At 33.9% G+C, this 22,921-nt stretch overlaps 1 long non-coding RNA gene across 1 annotated transcript; it reads left to right on the top strand.

Moving 5' to 3' along the window:
- Positions 1-90: 90 nt before the first annotated feature.
- Positions 91-20,884, top strand: LOC137647259 (uncharacterized). The gene is made up of 4 exons (XR_011045549.1): positions 91-3,131; positions 4,007-4,106; positions 5,441-5,566; positions 6,407-20,884. It is a non-coding gene; the product is annotated as an uncharacterized lncRNA (long non-coding RNA).
- The last annotated feature ends 2,037 nt before the right edge of the window (positions 20,885-22,921 follow it).

Genomic DNA, 22,921 nt, shown 5'->3' with positions numbered 1-22,921 from the left:
CTGTATCTTGAGAATCTCGAGGCTGTAACCTCTGATATTTTATTTAAGTTTGGATTTTAAATTGATACAATTTATTTTTTTGCAGGTAATTAGAACAGCTACTGAAACAAGATCCGCTAATCAAGAAATTGGAAGGTGCAAAGAGTAAGTGAAATAGTCACTACTCATGGCCTCCGAAAGCCTCTATTGCACAGAGGAAATACTTTTATTGGAGTACCAAAGGTGCGTAGGAACTTCCTAGGTCAAAACGAGGAAGACACATCTCCGAGGACAAAGTAAACCACTCTAAGTTCACATTAAAAAGAAAACTGTATACAACTGATCATGTAGACAGCTGTAAATCCATTTGGAGTTTACTGAGGAAGCCAAAATTATTCTAATTTAGGGCACACTGGAAACACAAGAGTTGGATGCATATGAAAAGTTAGTCAAAAACATTTACATAAAAATTTTCATGGATTACCAATTTCTGGGAAAAAAATTAAATGACTACACCTTTTGCATATGAGGATAGAAGAATATGGATTGATGGAATCAAGATGTATAAAAAAGATATTTGAAAAGTGAAATATTTTTGCCTGGTGTCGTCTTGGACAGTTTTTCCAGATGTAAGTAAAGAACCATCAAAGAAGTTATGGCACTTTACAAATGAAAGACCAACTAAATCTGACTGGGAAAAGCTACCTACTAAATGCCGAATGTAAGGTCAGATGAAGACAGGTTGTAAAGCCAGATGAAGGCCGGTTGTAGGGCCAGATTAAGGTCGATTGTAAAGACAGATTGAGGGCCAATTGTAGGACTAGATGAAGATTGGTTGTAAAGCCAGATGAGGGGTTATTGTAGTGTCATAAAAAGACTGGTTGTAAAACAATTAGGGCCAATTGTAAGACCAGATACAAACTGGTTGTGAATCCAGATGAAGGCTGATTGTAGGGCCAGATGGAGACTGGTTGTAAATAAAGATCGAGGGCCAATTGTAGGACCAGATGAAAACTGGTTAAGCCAAATAAAAACTGATTGTGAAGCCAGATTGAAGCTAATTGTAGGGCTAGATGAAGACTAGTTGTAAAGCCAGATTGAGGGCCAGTTGTAGGACCAGATGAAGACTAATTGTAAAGTCAGATGAAGACAAAAATGTTAGGCCAGATGAAGACTGGGTTTATAGCCAGATTGAGGCCCAATTTTAGGGCCAGATAAAGACTGGTTGTAAACCCAGATGAGGCCCAATTGTAGGGCCAAATGAAGATCAATAGTGGTACCAAAAAAAAACTAGTTGTAAAGCCAGATGAGGCCTAATTTTGGGACCTAATGAAAGCTGGTTGTAAAGCCAGATGAAGGCCAATTGTGGGACCGAAAGAAGACTGGTTGTAAAGCCAGATGAGAGACAATTACAGGGTCAACTGTAGTATTGGATGAAAACAGATTGTAAGGCCCGATAACAAGGGTTATGATGAGGTCTGATTTTAGGACTAGAAAAAAACTGATTGCATGGCCAGATGATGGTAATAGTAGGACCAGTGGAGATGATAATTGCAGGGTCACTGGCGATCCGATTGTATGGCCAGTGGAGACATGATTGCAGGGCTGCTGGGAATCCAGTTGTAGGGCCAGTGGAGACTTTATTGCAGGGTCACTGGCAATTGGATTGTATAGCCAATGGATATGCTATTGCAGGGTCGCTGGTGATCTAACTGTAGGGCCAGGCAAGAATAATTTTAGCGCCAGATGAAAGCCAAAATGATGACTCGGACTGCAAACCTGAAACGCAGCTTTACGTGATAGAAGAAAAGGGAAATAGCATCCACTCCGTTGAATGAAAAGCACATAATTAAATAGGTAAGCAGAGGGATCATCTGCATCATGATTTACTCGAGCTAACTGTAATATTGTTTTAGATCATGAATTTAGAAAAAGTTGATATGATCAAATAATCAAGCAGCAGATATCAGTGTGGAAGAGACTACTATGGATCATGTAAACATTATGAACCGTCAAAGATTGCCACATTTACTTAAGAAGTAAAGCTAGAGTTTTGTGAATGCAATGGAGTGAGTTGAAGGGTTGCGCAAGTTATATATGCAAAGCAATAGGATTCAACGTTACTAATATTATATGCAAACTTGATAACCAAGGGAAGTTTGTGATAAGCTAATTTGTAAAGATAATCGACTTCTATTCCGGTTGACCACAAAGGAACAGCTGAAAATAACAGCTGAAGCATGGAAATAGATTCCTTTCAAGTATACACCTACAGTAGATGAAGCAGTGAAAGAAAAGTAAAAAATTGACAAAATTAAGTGATACAGGTACTTTGTAGTGGATATATTAAAAGAAATTCCCTCTAAACATTAATGTACAGTATACTGAAGTATGCTGGCAAGTAAAGAATACAACTGAATTTGAAATTGTTACGCTGTTATACAGAAGCTGGCTAATACAGTATGAGGCTAATCAATGTAAATCAAGAAAATTAAATTACCTACCAAGGAATGAATTAAAAAATCTAGACTGGAAAGAATCAAAAGAATAGAGCTGGCCATAAAAGAGGCCATGAAACTGAAAATAGACAACAGGTTGCCATGGCTGGGAAAAGTAATGTCTCAACAGTGCTAAATGTAGGACATTTGTTAATATGTTATTGCACTTGTAGTAATTTTAGGCTAATGATCTTGGTATCAATCAAGTGACAATTCCCTAAAACTTTTCTTCTGGAATGATCAGAGGGGAACTAGGGACAAATAACAATAGAAATTTAGCACATCATGTATCAGAAAATAACTTAAGAGAAGAATAGAAAAGTACATTAGTAAATAACTTGTGCATCAAGTCTTGGGAAAGATGACAAAAGCCGCTTTTGTAAAAATTAAACTCAAAAACTCGGTGCAGAGAGATCAGAATCTCTTAACATAATTGAGTTCTACCATTTTAGCATAGCAGGAATGAAAAGAATTAGAAAAAATCAAATGAGAAAATAAGAGAAGCTGATCTATTGTAATGTAGAATGGTTACGAAAGGGCAAAGGAAGCGAGCGACACTACAAACCAAGGACATCAAGAATTATTCAGTCAACTCTTACACAAGACACATTGAAAGCAGTACCATCAAGAACTCGGAAGGAACCAGCCATATGGGTGAGTTTAAAGTATTTAGCTATGATGATTAACTGTTTTAGATGACTGTCTATAGACTATACCATCCTTAATTCTTTTTAATATACTTTGAAAATAAGGAGGTGGGATTTAAAAGATATTTACTGCTTATTACAAATGTTAAATTATGGAAGAGTTCTTGAAAGATTTTGATACAGACTGATGTTTATTAAGAAACTGAAATCTATTAATATAAGATTTTGAAGGGAATGTATTTCTGGATAGACAGTCCAGAGGATACGAAATTCCAACCACAGAAGTTGATAGTATGGGTAGTTTTAGAAGTGGTTAGGTATTCAGCTTGACTACTTGCTACTTTCTGTAAAGTAAATCCAATGGCCCTCCAAATGGACAGCAGTATTATTCCCCTCTTGCACATTGTCACCGAATGGCTTTTGTTTGTCCCAGCACAGTCATATGACCCATAAAATGAAAGAGTCTTGATTTATTGATCTTGTATGTGATGATTCAAATATCCAGAATTAGTGAAATGGTCAAAAAGTGCATTTGATTTTTATTAAGACTTGTCAAAAAATGGAGAATTTTGGTCTCAGATGGGGAAAATGACTATCAAATTTTGCAAAGTGAATTACACTTAAAATGATATTGAAATGAGCACAGTTCAAGTAAATCTCAAATGAGGTATTTTTAAAATTTAATCAAGATTTAATTTCATACCAAGGGAACTATGAAATATTAATTTACATTGCTAACTAACGTCTGTTTTCTTAATTTGACGTTTCTGAAATGGGAATCACACCAAGTTCAGAGGGTTATTTAGAAATTATTATACATGAATTTTATGACATTTAGGTACCTATGGATCAACGGGATCTAATGAATTTTTTTTCTGTCAGGTGGACCACCTTTTGACATTGGTCATTGGAGGAACTAGGTGTCTGTTGTGGTTTGTTTATCATATGGCCTATTTGTCGTCATGATCTGAAACTTGTAGAGGTAAGACATTAAACTAAGGCTGTTGTACAGAAGTAAATAGGTAACTACCTTTGATTGACAGTGAAATAGTTTGGTGCAGCAGTGAATGCTTTTCTGTTCTACAAATACAACTTAAGAATTTTAAATGGACAGGGCCTTTCAAAACAGACAATTTTGAAGACTTATAAAGCCTAGAAAATATATATGTTGCTTAATACTATGGGAGTGCTAAATAGTGATTTTTTTTTTAATACAAAACAGTTTAATAGTTTTGTCTTTGTGAAATGTTTAGGCTATGTCTTATAATAGTCTTGGTTATTTAGATTTGTATTTAAATATGTAGTTAGAAAGTGTCTTTTATCTTTAAAATCTAGAGGATATTGCTTCAACTAATTGCATAATGCGATATTGAAGGAAAATGATACTGATGGCATAAAGAACTTAAATTTGTATAACTTGAAAAAACAAGGAACTAGTATTATGTGATTTATTAAAGTTAGTTACAAAAACCAACCAACTTTGAGTAATGTTAGTTTTTGATTAGTGTAGTATAGTTATAATGCACCTTATAGTTTATCATATCCATGTGGCTTTTAGGGGATTTAATGAGAAATTCAACCTCGCCTTTATTCAATATCCACTGAGAAATACAGGTTGGTGTGTAGTTACCGGTATATTGTTTTAAATATTTTAAGGAAAAGCTTTTTACATTAATTCACTATAACTGCAAGTAGCTCCTAGAATAACAGAATGATGTTTAAAGAACCCAATAGAAATAACATTTGGAAAATTAATTTGATAAACAAACTTTCTAACATAGGTTTTGATTCTAATGTACTGTAGTTTTCTTGACATGGAGTTCGAGCAATGAAATTCTCCTTTCTTAAAATAACTGAGGTAAATAGAGTACTGAAGAAATTAGGACAAGAATTGGAGGTGTCCAGCCACATCATTCTAATGTTCTTTATAGCTGATTTGGATAAACATCCAATTTTTCAAAATATCTGAACTGCTTTTAAAAAAGGTACAGCCACCTCCAATTAATAATTGATAATAATTGCAATGATGATGATAACTAGTAATAATAGTAACTTTTTCATCCAGTTAAAATAGCATTCACCTTGCAATCACAGTTGTTTCTATTAAACGAATAATTACTGTAACATTGACTTGAATGGAATAGATTACATGAGCCAAAGGGACCTGTCCAGTCTCATGTCCCTTTGGTAATACAGTAGTTTGATGCGTACAATAAGTTTGAAGCCTTTTTATATTGCTCATTGTCCTTATCACAGTGTTTTAAGGTGATGGATTTTAAACTAGTACGCAAGGTAATTGATAAATTTCTCTTTCAGAAAATAACTGCAGTCTCTGGTTGGACTCTGAAGTTCTTATAAGAAACCAATAACTTAAAATGTTTTGCAGGAGAAAGAGAATCTTAATATATTTAAGGAAATAATTAGTCAGCAGCATTGAATGAGGTAAGTGCATAAAATGTTTTAATGGGGGAAATATTAAAACTCAGGTTGGAAAGTGATACTTGTTTACATGGAGTCTGAACTCCAGACTTGAAACTGATTATAGAAATTGAAAATACTTGTAATCAGAAATTAGGGGCAATACAGAAATCAAGTCGAAATAGAAATGTTACATGAAATATAAAGTTTAAAAGCTCAAGGTAATATATCAGGAAATCTTATGTTTTTTATATGCAATATTAATTACTAGAATATAATAAACTCATGAAGTACAATTCTTTTGATAATCTTAGTGAAGTGAAAAAAAAAGAGGTGAAATCTTCAACTTTTAGGAGGTACTCTTTGCATTCCCTGTTGTTCCCCTAATTACTGTGAGCCACTTATGTGAGAAAGTAAGTCAATGAGAGCAGTAAGTAGCTCTTTATCTGAATATGAGTGTCAGAATTAAGGGAGTACTTTTAGAGTTTGTCAAATCAGGGAAGGGTGTGGCAATGTCTGCTCTTTTAATGTTTTATTAGATGTGAAAATTATTTAATGTTTCTATTCAAGGTATAACCAGGCCCAAATATTTGTTTTTCTTTTAGTAAATGATGCATTACTACCACATAGGTAATTAAATTATCTTTACTTGTAATAGTAACTAAATATAACTAGTTGTTCTTAATAAATTGCTACAGACATCAAAAGTCTTTGCCTCAACTTTGCCCATCTTTGTGAAAAAGGTGCATAGATGCTCCTATGCCTTGAGGCCTGATTATAGCTTATTGTTTTCATTCTAATATTTTGTAGGCTGGCACGTCTGTGTGTGATATGTCATAATTAACTTGTTTTTTGACTCCTCAGATAAACCTCTTTTGGGGACAATGTGATCAAGAATGCTTCAATTCATACATCAAGATCCCATCAAAATCAAGATGAAGCTGTTGTAATAAAGACTTCATCTCAAGCATATTAATAGAATTTAGGAGTAATTTAGAGTAATTTCAATGTTAAATTTCTTTTAATATATCTACTTGATTATCATAATATAAAGTATCAGGCAATTTCAATTATCAATAGATTTATCTAAATTTAGTTGATCAGACATTAGGGAAATTTACCATTTTAAGATATATTATCTCTTGAAAATTTTAATGGTATAGGGTAGCATATAGCTCGGTATGTTGTTTGAACGTCTATTCTGTCCGAATTCAATGATTATCTACATACAACTATCATTACTAAAATATTTTAGATCTGTAAGATAATTCACATAATTGATTTTTTGTATAAATCTTGGAAGTAGTTAGTGAGTCCGTACCTACGATAGCCAGGTAATCTTTGGCAAAACTAAAAATGATTGCTATATCAGTGAAATTTTAAGATGGTTACAATCCTTGATACCAATATTAGAAAATAGTCTATTAACCGATGGAAAATTTGCTATAATTTTCAAGCATTCAATAGTATGATAGAATTGTATTAGGTTTGCCTTGAAAATAATGCTTCTTGCTTTGAAAAAAATACTTTAATACTGTTTAATATTTTATCAAGAACATTGTTATCATGGCTTGTCTGCATATTTCAAGACACTGCTGGCACTTTGATACTCCAAATTGAGAATGTTACTTTCAAGGGAATTTGCTAACAGTGATGGTATTTAGGTCAGTAAACTCAAACTAGTGTAAGTTTAAGGGGAACTTGGATAGTAAACAAGGATCTCTATAAAGATTGAAAAGTAGCATCAATAATGTCATGCTTTAATTTGGTTTATTTTGTATTGGTTTGATGAACATCTTGAAAGCTTAGGGTTTTTCCTAAGACTGCTATTTATTTTAGACCTTGTTATAAAAGAGAAATTTATTGCTTATAGATATCTTAAGCTGGTTTAGTTGTTACTCCTTTAATTGCCTGTATGATTTTGTAAAGCAGCTAGTTCAGCAGCCACCTGAAGTTTAGGTAATACCAGAACACCAGCAATATTTTTTTCTTGTCGGATACCGTATACGAAGAGTTATATTTCATTCTCGTTATCAGATGTGGAACACAAAGTTACGTTTCATTTTTAGGAATATCTTGTCTTGGTTTCTTTTTGGAGTTAATATTGAAAAGGAAATATTTAATGGTTTGAGAAATTAACTTTTAGTGCCTATTTTTAATTTATAGGGGTTATAAAATGTAACTCAATGCCAGTGTGTCTAGACATATGGGGATTTCTTAGGTTAAGGCATACACTTTTGTAAATGCTAATGTGCTTCACATAATTCCCATCAAACTTAAGCATGTAATTAAGTTTAATATTTTAACTTGCAATTCAAATGATGAGAAAATTTTGTAAAACTATTTGTATTATCAATTTTATTATGTACATAAGGACTTCTGAATTTCAAGTTGGCTCAAGTCGTATAGGAACTTGTGGGATTAATTGTATACAGTGTGACCCTAGAATATAAATTTAGCTTTTAGATATTCGAACCAGTTATATGGTTGTTGATACCCATAGAAATCGGATAACTAATCTAGATATCAATAATATAAATTGAAGTCATTGCATGCTTCTTTAAAATTTCTTCTAATTGAGAGCTGCTCCGTACACTTAACTTGCTCTAAAGCACCACTGCCCTCTTGATAAGTATGCCTTAGGCACCTAATATTTGAAATTACTCTTACTCTTACTCTTGACATTCTGATCTTAACTTGGCAGAATATTAAACTATGGTAAATGGGAATTTTCAAGTGGTGTTACTGTCCGTATACAGTACAGTGGTTTGGTTAGTTAATGTTGTGATAAAATTTAAAGTAGGTCTAGTTTTTTCTTAGCCTAATTTTTAAGAAAGAAAACTTCTATCAAAGAGTTGGAAAAATTGAGAAATTAAGCAATTTCCTTGAACATTATATTGCAGAAAACATTGAATTATTGCTCACCAATTACGAGACAAACTTGAAGTTCAGAAGTTCACCGATATAAAATGTGTAGTTAGAAAAACTCCGAAAGAATGTAGATAGAAGAAAAGTTTGTGAAGACTTAAAATAATAAAGAACTCCTTGGAGTCAGCATTGCAGTGGCCCAAGGGAGGTTCTTGGCAGGGAGTTACCAGCCAGTTACCAGTTTGGAAGCAGATGCAAAGACCTTTTTTCTAAACTGACAACTGATTGCTGAGATGGTGAAGTCCTCCCTTCCTTTGTGCTCTTCCAGATACATACTCATTTTCTCTGTCGTCGTTGGAGACTGTTTAGTCCTTTTCTGATATAAGAGAAAACTGCTATGCACAGAAGTTCAAGTAGGGGTGGTAAGGTTATTCCTGAAACGAACCATCTGCTTATACTTATCTCTCGTCACTGTCTGAGGTTTAGTACGTAGGCTTAATTACTTGTCTGCCTTGTAATGTTTTTTTTAATATGACGTAGAAATGTGTAGAGTTTTTCCAATGGAATTTCTTTATAGCAATGTAAAGAGTGATGACCTTCAAATATTTGGTCCAATTCCTCTATGAATAACTCATGAGGAACTCGGCTGGGTTTAAACACATGGAGACTATACTTTTAGTTTATCATGAGGTTTTTCACAGGTGGTCCAGTTAAGAAAATTTGTTGCTTGCAAAACATAGAAAACATGAAACATTTAGATTTATCTGTTAAATCATAGAAACTGTCATGTCGGTAAATATTTTTTTTGTTACATTTTCGTTCAAATCGTTGAGCTACCGTTTCTTGGCCAATTTCATATCATTTGTGATTTAATACAAAAAATCTAACTAGCTTTATTTACTGTTGAAAATGTAATTTGCAAGATCAGAACTTGTCATATTCGAAGTGTGTATTTGATAGACTGTATATCACATGCTGATTTTTTGTACATTAGTTTACATGAATCTTTATTCTACATATTGATATGTATAAATTTATTTCCTGACAGATGTCTTAAAAGTTGAATTTAAATATATTGACAGTCAATGGTGGTTCCTTCGGTAAAGAATATCGCAATACTTTAGTTTACATTTTGGACACATGCTGTAATTTTAAAAAGGTGGCACCAAGTTGGTATTTAATAGATTTTTGTTTTTGACTTTACATCCATTAACTGCACTTGACATAGAGGGGTAAATTTGTTTGTATTTCGTGATGAGTAAATTGTGGTGCACAAGAATGCTCGTCAAGGTCTAGCTTCTAATCGTAAAGGTTAAACTGACTAACTATTTTTAAGGAAATATTGATTTGTGTTGGTACTGGTTTCATATAAGGTTTGTTCTTGAGGGTTTAATTTTGCTCTTAACAAAATTATCTTGACGGTGGCTGTATGTCAAATCTGATCTACAGTAGTATAATAGCAGTCCATTGGTACCAAAATTAGTTCGTCAGGAGATGAATACTGTGTTATGGGTTCTCAGACCTGGTGTTATTGCTTCTGTAGTCTGTGTACATAGTCACATATTGGACGACACACATGAGAATCTGGTGCGTAGCTGGTGCTTTTTTTAAGGCAAGATTTCTTTCTGCTCTTGGGAAGTGAACCCTTTGTTACCATTCATGTTTGATCACATGACCAAGCCAACATTGTTGACATTAGGTGAGCCTGTCAACATTCCAGAATCAGTGTAAAATCTGATCTTCCCAGTTGAGGTACATAAATTTCTTTTAACAGGAAATATGAAAGTGTTCTAGTTGCTTGAGATATCATCAGTATACTGTTTAGTCCAGGCCTCTGCATCATAGAGGAGAGAGGAATACATAGTGCGTTATATACATGGATTTTAATAGTCTGTCTTGGATGTATTATTCTGGAAAATCTTGGTCCTCAAACTGACGAAGAGTATGTAAAGCCTGGTTTTTATTTTCTCTGGCACTTTCACTATTCTCGGTAGGTGATGAAACATTGCTAAAGAGATTTTGAAAAATTGCTCCTTCACAGTTTTGTATCAAGCTGATAAAGTGTCACAATCTCTTCTGGTTAGCTTGTTGCATTGTTTTTTTCTGGTATTTCTCTGTTAAGTCATGTTTCTTGTTATTGAAGATAAGGTATCTTTAGATGTGTTGGATTGGCAATAGGGTGTAGCCTAAATTGAATGTTATCAGCATATTATGTGTCAACTAATTGGTAGTTAATGTTCTTTGTATGGCCGTGTAACCGCCTTATGATGAACAGGCTATTATATTTCATGTAACAGTCATTACTAAAGATTACTAGATTGAAAAATACAGCAGCCAGATAATCAACTTGCTTTACTCAATTTCCACTGGGAGAGAGAGGAATTCTGAGCTGTCAATACAGAATTATCATCATTGTTGGAATGAGATGAAGTATTTTCCAGAAAATTTTGGAAATTTACAAGGAGACTTGAAAAATATTTTTAGTCTTCCATAGAATCTCCCGATCCAAGGTGTCAAAGGCCTTTATGGTAAGGTTAATAAATACTATGTATAAATCTGCATTATGCTCCTGAATTTGCCTCATTAAAACTCCTGTTGAAGGTTCCTCTTTCCTCCTTAAACCTGTATTTGGTCTTGGTAGCACAAAATCAGATATATGGTTAGTTCCACTTGACAGATAAGTATTTTAACAGCTGTATTTAGAAGGAAAGTCCCTTTACTGTTGTTGCAGTAGCTTCATAAGAATATTAGATTCTATCCAAGATTCAGCTCTTACCTAATCTTGTGCCTTAAGATTTATTCTGGAATGCTGTCAGGACAACGGTTTTTACTGTCTTTAATGCTTTTTATTGCATTGAATTAATTTATCTCTGAAAGCTTTTTGATGTACTTGTGTGTTAAGGTATACTGAGCATCAATAACAGGCTTGCAAGCATTCATGATGGCTCAGTATAGCATTGAAATACTCAGGCCAGTGCTATTTTAGGATAGTTGTGCCTTTAGGTGTTGGTGGCTGCAGTAATTGTTAATTTGGCCATAGATCGATTTGATGTCATGTCGATTTGGTCAGTAAGGATTTGACTTCCTTAACCCTTTCTATTCACCAGCAGTTCTGTAACCTCTGTATTGGTTGTTGTTTCCCATACCTCCGGTGCGTGCAATGATACGCATTATGTGCTATCCCTTGTTCAAAGCATTGTTGTATGGTATCAGTTCACATTAAACTGGTGTATGGCATCAGTTCACATTAAACTGGTGTATGGTATCAGTTCACATTAAACTGGTGTATGGCATCAGTTCACATTAAACTGGTGTATGGCATCAGTTCACATTGAACTGGTGTATGGCATCAGTTCACATTAAACTGGTGTATGGCATTAGTTCACATTAAACTGGTGTATGGTATCAGTTCACATTAAACTGGTGTATGGCATCAGTTCACATTAAACTGCTGTATGGCATCAGTTCACATTAAACTGCTGTGCACGAATGCTTAATGAAGCTAAGTGTTGCTTCTGCAACCTGAAAGTTGAAAAGTGTGCAAGCTATGCTGTCAATGTAGGAGGTAACTAATGGTAATGAACTTTCTATAGATTGCATAGTTTTGCACCCACACATCTGGTGTTGTCGAGTGAATCAAGAGTAATTTAAGTGTATGGATCTTTCTCAGTAATGTTGGTTAAGGGAGCGACCATTGGTGATTCTAGCACAAAAAAGATTTGGCCAAATCTGATTCTTCAGGATACCACAGTTAAATTTCTGTATGGTGGTATTTTAGATTTTAGGTAGACTTTGACTTGAATCATACTTGTATCATTAGTGTTGCTCTCCCTAGTTAATAATCTAGCTTGTTTTTAAATTGGAACGTTAATTTTTCAATTACTTTAGGATCGTGCTTGGCGAATAGGGAGAGTATTCTGAACCCATTAGTATTCATATTTCCTGTGCTTTGTTTTTACATGGGCATTAAATTATCCCAGCCAACCATGTCAGTTCTGTTGGTTTGGGGTGGCTTGTATTCTATTGTGATTTGATTGCATTGTATTTGATATTCTGATGTTAGACAGTAACAGCAGATTTGGTATTCAACTAATATGTATGTGGCAGTGAAGCTTAGCAGTCAGAAATTGATTTGAGATAGTGGATTTTAGTATTTCAGAATCTAATTCTTGATAGTGGAGTTTTCCATTGATTAAATTTTAGGTTGTCACTTCAGAGACAAGTTTGTAATATGGAACTTCAGAGAGAGTTAATTGGCGTTGTTGAATTTGAATTTTACTTCGTTTTTGCATTCATTATGACATCCAGGATTTGTCATCTTTGATATTGTATAAATTTTGTAACTTATGATATGTAAGTTGATATTTGAAAGAAGTTAGAGGCTTATAAAACATTCATTGCCCAAGATTTGTTTTCCATTAAATCTTGTCTCCAGAAGATACTAAACTAAAAATATTCGTTCCGTAGTTTTATACTTTCAGCTTTAGTGTCTTTTGAGCTGGACTGATAGTTTTAGATTTACGAATGCTTGGTTTGTGATTACTTTGTAGTAATGGCTGTTTTTTAAGATTTGCTGTTTTACAAGAAGCAAGTAAAGACTATGATTGACTATGAGTATTTTACCACTTTTACACTCATGAACTGTCGTAGAATTTGCCTATACCCCAGGAAGTTATTTTGGTTTTATTACCTTTATCTAAGAAGCCTATATGTTAGGAAAAGTTTTTACTCGAAGTCTATGCATTTTCCTTTTTGCTATATTAGAAATCCTGAGTGAACTCCCCCTGAGGATGAGAAACACTTGCATGAGAGCTGTGCGTAGGACTTTTTTTCCCTCTCAAATTCAGCTTTATGGAGAGTCTTACATGCAGAAAATGTCTTCGTTTGTAAGTTCTCCCTTCATATTGTTTTACTGAAATAAGGAAGTCTGTAATTCTTCATAGAATTTTGCCTGGAAACTTTAGGCTCAGGAAGGAATGTTTTTGTTATTACTTATCCCAGTGAGTGATGTTTTGGGGGATATTGCAACAGAAGTTATTCCAATTGGGAGAATTATTTCAGATAAAATGTGTTCAAGGGTTTTTGAAAGCTGTAAGTTTTTAATTTTTGGTTCTAAGTTTTTATCTTTTGCTCTTTTCATTTTTCATGGAATAATTTGATAGTTTCATGCAAATTGTGTTTAATTGCAATTTTTTTTTGTAATTGTAGAGGCCTGTTACACTTATTTTTTTTTCTATCTGAAATTTCTATTTTGATAGTTCGTTTTGCCCTTAAATTTTGTTAGGTTTAGGAGAGGCTTTTTGTTGGAAAGTTAAGAAAAAATTTCTTACATAGTAAGGGAAGACATTTATCTAGAAATTAAAATTTATCTGAAAAGGAAAGTTTTCCTAAAAATTTAGTGAATTTATCTATAAAGTTGGAAGATATGTGCTTGTATAATGTTTGGCTAGGTAGATAAACTCATATTAGGAAACTATGGTTATTTTTTTTCTAGTTATTTTGCATTTGAATTAAGGTTTTTTGTTTTATTTATTTTTTTTTTTTTTTGCTTAGAACGTGTTAAGAATTCTCTTGAGAGAAGAGGATAGATCTTTACCTAGAAACTGGAGTGACCTTTGCTTGGGTTCTGCCTGGAAACATACTCTCTAACGGGATGGTGAAGAGAACTTATTTAGGTTTTTTATCTGGAACCTAGAAAGGTTTCTTTTGAGAAGTATTTTTTACAATAAACAGCAACATTTTTTTTTCCCCGTGATCGAAAATTTTATCTTGTGCGTTTGCAAGTTTGGTTCACTTTGTTGATTGTTGGAAGGTTTTTGGTGTTGTAGTTAATTATCTGCCCAAAATTTTTTTAAAATTATTTTTGTGGATCCTTGGTGCAAGGTCGATAGATTTTATTTTTACTAAGTACTGTAGTAATATAAGTTTGAGAACTTATTTTTTTGGTCCCAGAAGTTTTCTGCTCTAGTGAGTTTCTAAGGTTATATAGGCTTATGCTCCGAATGTTTGTTAGTGTTACGAAAAGAAATTGGCCTTGGTAATTTTTTTTTTTTGGTAGAGATTTAAATTTTGAATGTGCCAACAATCAAAATCAGTTGAAAAGTTTTCACGTAAGGAGTCTGTTAGTTTGACTGTTTTATTGCCTAGAAAGTCTATTTTTTTTTTTTCCTTCTAGTCAAAGTATGATTTTTTCAAGGGAGATAATCGGTCAGTTTTTTCTCGTTCTGTCTGTTTCAGGGAGGTTTTTGCTGCTTGTAAAGTCTTTGTGCAGTAGTGGTTCTTGAAGCCTATAAAATTTTGATTTATTATTGCTCCTTGGAGCATTAATTCTTTGTTCAAGACTGCATCTTAGTGCCTATAAAGTTTTTATTCAAGATTGCTTCTTGGTGACTGTAAAATCTTTGTTCAAGATTCCTTCATGAAGCCTGTTAAGTGTTAGTTCAAAAATTCTTTTGGGTGCCCCTAAAATCTTTGTTCAAAAATTACTTTTGGTACCTATAAAATCTTAGTGTGTGCTGCTTGGCGCCTATAAAATCTTTGTCCAAGAGCACTTCTTGGTGCCTATAAAATCTTTGTCCAAGAGCACTTCTTGGTGCCTATAAAATCTTTGTCCAAGAGCACTTCTTGGTGCCTATAAAATCTTTGTCCAAGAGCACTTTTTGGTGCCTATAAAATCTTTGTCCAAGAGCACTTCTTGGTGCCTATAAAATCTTTGTCCAAAAGCACTTCTTGGTGCCTATAAAATCTTTGTCCAAGAGCACTTCTTGGTGCCTATAAAATCTTTGTCCAAGAGCACTTCTTGGTGCCTATAAAATCTTTGTCCAAGAGCACTTCTTGGTGCCTAAAAGTAATTGTTTAAGTGCATTTTTATTTATAAAGTTTAAAAAAGGCTTCTCGGTGTTTAGAAAGTGTTTATTAGAGTACTTTTTACTGCTTAAAAGTATTTAAAGTGATGCTTTTTCTATAACTTCTTTGTTCAAGAGTGTTTCTTGGTGCCTATTTGTTCAAGAGTGTTTCTTGGTGCCTATAAAGTCTTTGTTCAAGAGTTTCTTGGCGACTATAAAGTCTTTGTTCAAGAGTGTTTCTTGGTCCCTATAAAGTCTGTTCATGAGTGTTTCTTGGTCCCTATAAAGTCTGTTCATGAGTGTTTCTTGGTCCCTATAAAGTCTGTTCAAGAGTGTTTCTTGGTGACTATAAAGTCTGTTCAAGAGTGTTTCTTGGTGCCTATAAAGTCTTTGTTCAATAGTGTTTCTTGGTCCCTATGAAGTCTTTGTTCAAGTGTTTCTTGGTGCCTATAAAGTCTTTGTTCAAGTGTGTTTCTTAGTCTCCAAGTCTCTGTTCAAAAGTGCTTCTTAGTGCCATGAAGTCTTTGTTCAAGAGAGCTTCTTGGTGCTTATCAAGGTTTTGTTCAAGAGTGCTTTTTGCTGCCTGTAGTCTATGTTCAAGAGAGCTTCTTGGAGAGTATAAAGTCTTTGTTGAAGAGTGCTTCTTGGTGCCTATACTGTCTTTGTTGAAGTGTGTTTCTTGGTGCCTTAAAAAGTCTTTGTTCAAGAGTGTTTCTTGGTCCCTATAAAGTCTTTGTTCAAGAGTGTTTCTTGGTGCCTATAAAGTGTCTGTTCAAGAGTGTTTCTTGATGACTCTAAAGTCTTTGTTCAGGAGTGTTTCTTGGTCCCTATAAAGTCTTTGTTCAAGTGTTTCTTGGTGCCTATAAAGTCTTTGTTCAAGAGGGTTTCTAGGTTCCTATAAAGTCTTTGTTCAAGTGTATTTCTGGGTCCCTATAAAGTCTTTTTTCAAGAGTGCTTTTTGCTGCCTATAAAGTATTTGTTTGAGTGCTTTTTGTTGACTATAAAGTATTTGTTTGTGCTTCTTAGTGAGTCTAAATTCTTTGTTTGAGTGCTTCTTACTGCCTATAAAGTATTTGTTCAAACTCAATTTTTTTCTTCTTCTATAAAGTCTTTGTTCAAGAGTGCATCTTGATGCATATAATCTTTGTTCAATAGTGTATCTTGGTGCATATAAAGTCTGTTCAAGAGAGCATCTTGTTGCATTTAAAGTCTTTGTTCAAGTGTGCATCTTGGTGCATATTAGGTCTTTGTTCAAGAGAGCATCTTGGTGCTTATAAAGTCTCTATTCAAGAGTGCTTTATGCTGCTTATAATCTTCCTTCAAGAGTGCTTCTTCCTGTCTATTAAGTCACTGTCCAAGAATTCTATTCTTGGAAAGAATTAGTTTCAAGGGGTGTGCTAAGGAAGGCAGTCAGTTCTAAAAGATTTTTTTTAAGAAGTTTGTCAGTTTCAAGAGAATTTTTGCCCAGAAATTTTATGTTCATGAGAGTATTATTCGAAGAAATAACAATTCAGGTTTTGCCAAGGAAGTAAGTTGGAAAAATTTTATTCAAGAGGTAGCAGGAGTGATACTTTTTCCCCAAAAATCTCTGAGTTTTTATACAAGTCTTAATTTGATATTGAGGTGGCTAAAACCTTTAACTTCTGGTTTATCAGAAAATACAGTATGCATTAGCATTTCAAAGGGAGGGCTTGAGATATGTTTATATTAGGAACAGATTTTTATGTACTGTAGCCTGTTCCAAACCAGTGCTAGATTGTGAAGAATATAGCAATAATAGTTCCGACTTATCAAAGATGTGAAAAGGCAGTGCTCCATGGTGATGGACAAATTTCAATAGTGTAATAAGCAATATTGAACCTCTGTATTTGTCTATCACCACCCTGAAGTGATCTATAGGAAACTGGATATTTTCATTCATGTTGCTCTGTACTGAAAACCTATACAAAGGTTGGTATATATTTGGAGGCCAATTCTGGTGAACACATTGATTTCTGTTGACACAGATTTCTGTCTACTCTAATGAACACTATATTAGTTTAGTAGGCCGATTCTAGGGAACACATTGTATTTGTAGACGATCTCCAGTTAGCACACTATATTATGTAGACTTGTAAGCTTACTCCAGTGAGAACATTATTTGTAGGCCTATTCTAGTTAACTACAGTATATATTTATATATAGCTAGAATTAGTGTAAACTGCAAAATAGGGGCCATGTAATTAAATCCTAACAAAACTCTGGTATGATTATAAGTAGGGTGGGGATATTGGCTCTTCAACCACAGATCTCAGCAATGATAAAGTTTCTTTAAATCTGACTTGAAATATTAGGCATGATTTTCGGTAGTAAATTTACTCTTGAGAAACACATTAGGCCTGTCTTTTCTTGTATTTCATAGAAAAATTTTCTTATTGAGGAAGTCTCTAGATTTTCAGTAATTAATTCTGAAAAGGTTTTAAATTTACAGTACCTTGTTTAGAGTATTGTTCTGTCTGGTGTTCAGCTGCTGATTCTCATCTTAATTTGTTGGACAGGAACTTTAGGTCTAAAAAATTTCTTATTCAAGTTGTTTGTAATGCATGTTGCATAAGATTTTTCATAATTCTGACCATCCTTTCATCCAGATCTTCCTGGACAGTACCATTCTTTGTGTAATATTAGGTATGCATTTAATTCTAATAGTCATGCCTTCTCTATCTTGAGGCTCGATGCTTCAGTACAGTATTTTAGAAATTTTATTCCAACTGTGACTGCAGCAAATGATTATTTTGTACTGTCTGACACAAGCTTTTTTTGTCTACATACGAAGGATTTGTTTTAATGGTCCTGTTCTCAAAATATTTCGTTTTAGGTGTTCATCGCGTCTTATATAATTTGTACTTATTTCCTTTCCTCACTGGGCTGTTTTTCCCTTGTTGGATCTTTTAAGGTTATAGCATCCTGCTTTTCCAACTATGGTTGTAGTTTAGCTAGTGATAATTGTAATAATAAACCACCTCTAGCGAGCCCTTGATTTGTAAGCATATTCTGGTGAACATTTATCTATAGGCCTATTCTAGTTGAGTCAGCGGAAACTAGTATTTTAGTCCAGTAAAAATTGGGTGAAAATCATTACAACTTCAAAACGCCCAACAGAATGTCAAATAAATGTTGGAAAATTCTCTATTGATCTGATAATGAAATGACTGCGCCTACCATACACCTTAGGGTGGAATGGTGTTGACCCTCAAGATTTGTTGAGTTTGGGTCACCAGTTTATTTTTGAGGGAGCAGTATGTGTCTTGGTGTAACTAACTGTATTGTTATAACAAACTGAAGGATGACTTGTAATTCTGAATAAAATTAAAAGTATATTGAAGTTTTTGTTTACTAGTGAAATTCCCATACTGTTTTTGGTTAAGACATCTGAAAAGTATATGTAGGAATATAATTTATACCTAGCAAGGTTTGTAGAAAGTCATGTAAATTGTTCATTATGAATATAGCACCAAATTGAGTAAAAAATTAATAATTTTTTTTGTTTGAATACTAGTGCTATGTGCATTTATGTTGGCAATTAATTGAATAACTATATAACCTCCCCCACAAAAAACTTTAGAATGTTGTATTTTAATGTAATAATGAAAAAGATCCCCCACCCCAAGACATTTTTATTTCAACGAAGGTAATCTTATGAAATAGCGTAATTTGTCCCCCAGTTGGAGAGGTAATTTATTGAAGTAACATATTCCTTTTTGAGTCCTGTTATCCACGCCTTAAAAAAATAAATTTAGTGGAACCTTTTTTCCACAAAGAATTATCTAAGCCTTTAAATACGTAATATAATAAAAAAAATGACTAATTTTATATCTACAAAACCAAAAAGTACAGTATAAAAATTTTGTTAAACCCTGTAAATTTGATATGGATTGTGCAACCCTGTATGAATCTAAATTGTCATAAATCAATTTAAAACTCAAGGTGCTATATGTCAAGTGCTAAAAAAATCAGTAGTGTTTATAACAGTATATAAGCATTCAAGTATTTTTTATTGCTATTTGAAAAACCCAAATGATTACTCAAGTATTGAAAATTCACAAAGTAAAATTGCTGTTACCAGTAATAATGATTAGATAACATATACAGTACTTTCAGTCCTTGAAAGTGAATAGATTAATTATTGATGCAGTTGTAAAGAATATAATTATGAAAGGAGAATTGGTAAAAATGCCATTACTTTAGATTTTATATAGGCAACTGAAGCTATAAGGAAAAACTACGGCAAACTAATAGCCTAAAAAAATGTCGAAGACTATCTAGCAAAATTAAAACTAATCAACAAAAAGATTTTACATTATGGCAGTCTGCAAAATTCAAGCAAAACAAAAAATCTAAGTAAATGATTTGTTTTATGCCGAAAATTGGTTACCTTAAAAGTTAAGCAAACTGAGTTCAATAGATAAATTTTGTCAAAACTTAATCACGAAACGGGTTTTTCAAGTCATAAAGTGTTGAATCATAATCACATGGAAAAGGCCAAAAGAAAGGTATTTAAAGAACTAAATCTGTTATTAAACGAGAAGCAAAGTCTCGCAGTTTCAGTTAAAGCGTTCGAAATAAACCACTCGAATGGAGTATTATTTCCAAGGCTCGTACAGCCACTCAACTAACATCATCAAATAATTGTCATTTATGGTTAGCATCAAATGGTAATGTCAATATCACGCCAGCTAACTAAAGTTTAAGAAATCTAAATAATTGGCTGTTATCATTATTTTTTTGGGGGAAAGTCACGAGCATAGGCTATTACCTGACAATTGGGCATTCTACCCTCTGGTTTTACATCAAATAATTAATGCATGTGGTAAAATGGAAGTCTTTCGTGGTTGTATATGATCATACAATGGCTTCAAAGTTCGTCACGTTTATTAACATCTTGATGTCAAATTTGTCATTGGAATGCTCCAAGATGTCAGGCAATAGACTGTGGAGTTCCCTAAAGTTGCTAAATAATTTCAGTAATCCGTTCACATTGCGAAGCTATAGTAAAATTAAATTATAAACAGGTCTGTAAACAATGTTTCAAATTTCCATCGAGTAACGTTTGCTATTAAAATATAATTTACTGCTTTAATTCTAGAATTCTGGTGCGCACTAAGTTGGTTACAACGCTCGGTAATAATCAATTTTGTTATTCTCTTTAGTGCGAAGTTTCATGGTTTTCTATGTTAAATACAGCAACATCCATTTTCTATAACAAGACGGACAAATACCTGTGTAAAATATGGAAAACTGAAGGTACGGTGTCGAAAATGTATTTTTACACCCCGTAGATTTCTTCCTGAGGTATGTGTAGAGGAAATGGACTCATTTTTGGGCCATTCCGCTTAGACATTGCTATGAAATTCGATGGCTAAACTCTATAGATTTCCACGCCATATTTCACTAGACGTTGCTTGTCAGACTAGTGTTTTGCCGACGTACCAAATCACAGGCATGTGAGAGACCATAAGCTCTGGCTGTTTTCAGGAGGTACCCTTAAACCCTCTACCGTGGACTTCCATGCATAGCAGTTTTCTCTTACATTGGAAAGGTACTGACATTCTCCAATAAGGACAGAGAAAACGGGTATGTATCGGGAAGAGTACACGGGAAGGGGAGACTTTACCATCTCAGCAATCAGATGTCAGTTAGAAAACGGGTCTTTGCATCTGCTTCGAAACTGGTAACTGGCTGGTTACTCCCTGTTCAAGAACCTTCCTTGGGTCATTTGCAATGCTGGCTTCAAGGGCAAAAAAATTTGTGAATTTGTATTCCCATTTTCTTTTATTTACTAAGGGTAATCAGTTTCTTCTTTTTAAGATGTACTTAAGGATTTAAATAAAATTACGTCGCTAACTATAGATGTTTATTTTTGCCTTATATTTATACACACAAAGATGTCAGCTAACGAAGTACACAAAAAAAAAAAACTTAGTAGCACTAACCCCCGTGGCGCCCAAAACTGTACACACGAATGTTCTGTACCGTTCAACATTTTTTTTCCCCTTTGCTCAAGGCATCCCATAGGTGATGAAATGGCTTAAAGCAAAACACCTACCACGCCATTAATTCGATCTGCCAAGAACATCGCCGTTAACAGACAATTTTAATTTTGTGTCCCATTACTCGAGTAATTACTATTGAACAGTACTTATTTTGAACATTAGAAAGCATCACCCCGACCTACTAAAAATTTGGCGAGATAACTAGTGAAGTTGGAGAGATTTGTCAGTCTTGTTATAGAAAATGTTGCTGTACTGAACATAGAAAACCATGAAACTTCGAACTAAGAGAATAACAAAACTGATTATTACCGAGCGTTGTAACCAACTTGGCGAGCAACAGAATTCTAGATATAAAGCAGTAACTGAAATTTTAAGAACAAACTTTACTCCATTGAAATTTGAAACCTTGTTTACAGACACGTTTATAATTTAATTATTTTACTATAGTTTCTGCAATGTGAACGTATTACTGAAATTTAGCAACTTTAGGCATTCTAATGACAAATTTGACGAACTTTGAAGCCATTGTATGATCATATACAAACAAGAAAGACTTCCATTTTACCACATGCATTAATTTGATGTAAAATCAGAGGGTAAAATGCCCAATTCTGTCAGGTAATAGCCTATGCTTGTGACATTTCCCAAAACAGAAATACTTAATAACAGCAAATTATTTAAATTTCTTGAACTTTAGTCAGCTGGCGTGATAATGACATTAACAGTTGATGCTAAACTTGAGTGACAAATATTTATTAACGTTAGTAGAGTGGTTGTACGAGCCTTGGAAATAATACTCCATTAGAGTGGTTTATTTCGAAAACTGCTTCGTTTCATAACAGATTTAGTTCTATAAATGCCTTTCTTTTGGCCTTTTCCATGTGATTGATTCAACACTTTATGACTTGAAAAAACCCAAGTTTCGTGATTAGATTTTGACAAAAATTATCTATTGATCTCGGTTTGATTAACTTTTAAAGTAACCATTTCTCGGCATAAAACAATAATTTACTTAGATTTCTTGTTTAGCTTGAATTTTACAGACTACCATAATGAGAGAGAGAGAGAGAGAGAGAGAGAGAGAGAGAGAGAGAGAGAGAGGAGAGAGAGAGAGAGAGGAGAGAGAGAGAGAGAGAGAGAAAATAATTTTAATGACAGATTAGAGATGACTATGAGGTGCTGTTGGGGAAATACAGAGGCAGATTACATTTGAGAGAGAGAGAGAGAGAGAGAGAGGAGAGAGGAGAGAGAGAGACGAGAGAGAGAGAGAGAGAGAGAGAGAGAGAGAGAGAGAGAGAGAGAGAGAGAGAGAGAGAAAATAATTTTAATGACAGATTAGAGATGACTATGAGGTGCTGTTGGGGAGATACAGAGGCAGATTACATTTGAGAGAGAGAGAGAGAGAGAGAGAGAGAGAGAGAGAGAGAGAGAGAGAGAGAGAGAGAGAGAGAGAGAGAGAAAATAATTTTAATGACAGATTAGAGATGACTATGAGGTGCTGTTGGGGAGATACGAGGCAGATTACATTTGAGAGAGAGAGAGAGAGAGAGAGAGAGAGAGAGGAGAGAGAGAGAGAGAGAATTAATGGCATTTGATATAGTGAAGTTACTTGGTTGGGGATAACAAAGACGCAGATT

Source organism: Palaemon carinicauda, chromosome 9 (assembly GCF_036898095.1).
Source record: "Palaemon carinicauda isolate YSFRI2023 chromosome 9, ASM3689809v2, whole genome shotgun sequence".
Lineage (NCBI taxonomy): Eukaryota > Metazoa > Arthropoda > Malacostraca > Decapoda > Palaemonidae > Palaemon > Palaemon carinicauda.
This window is presented reverse-complemented; position numbering and strand designations above follow the sequence as displayed.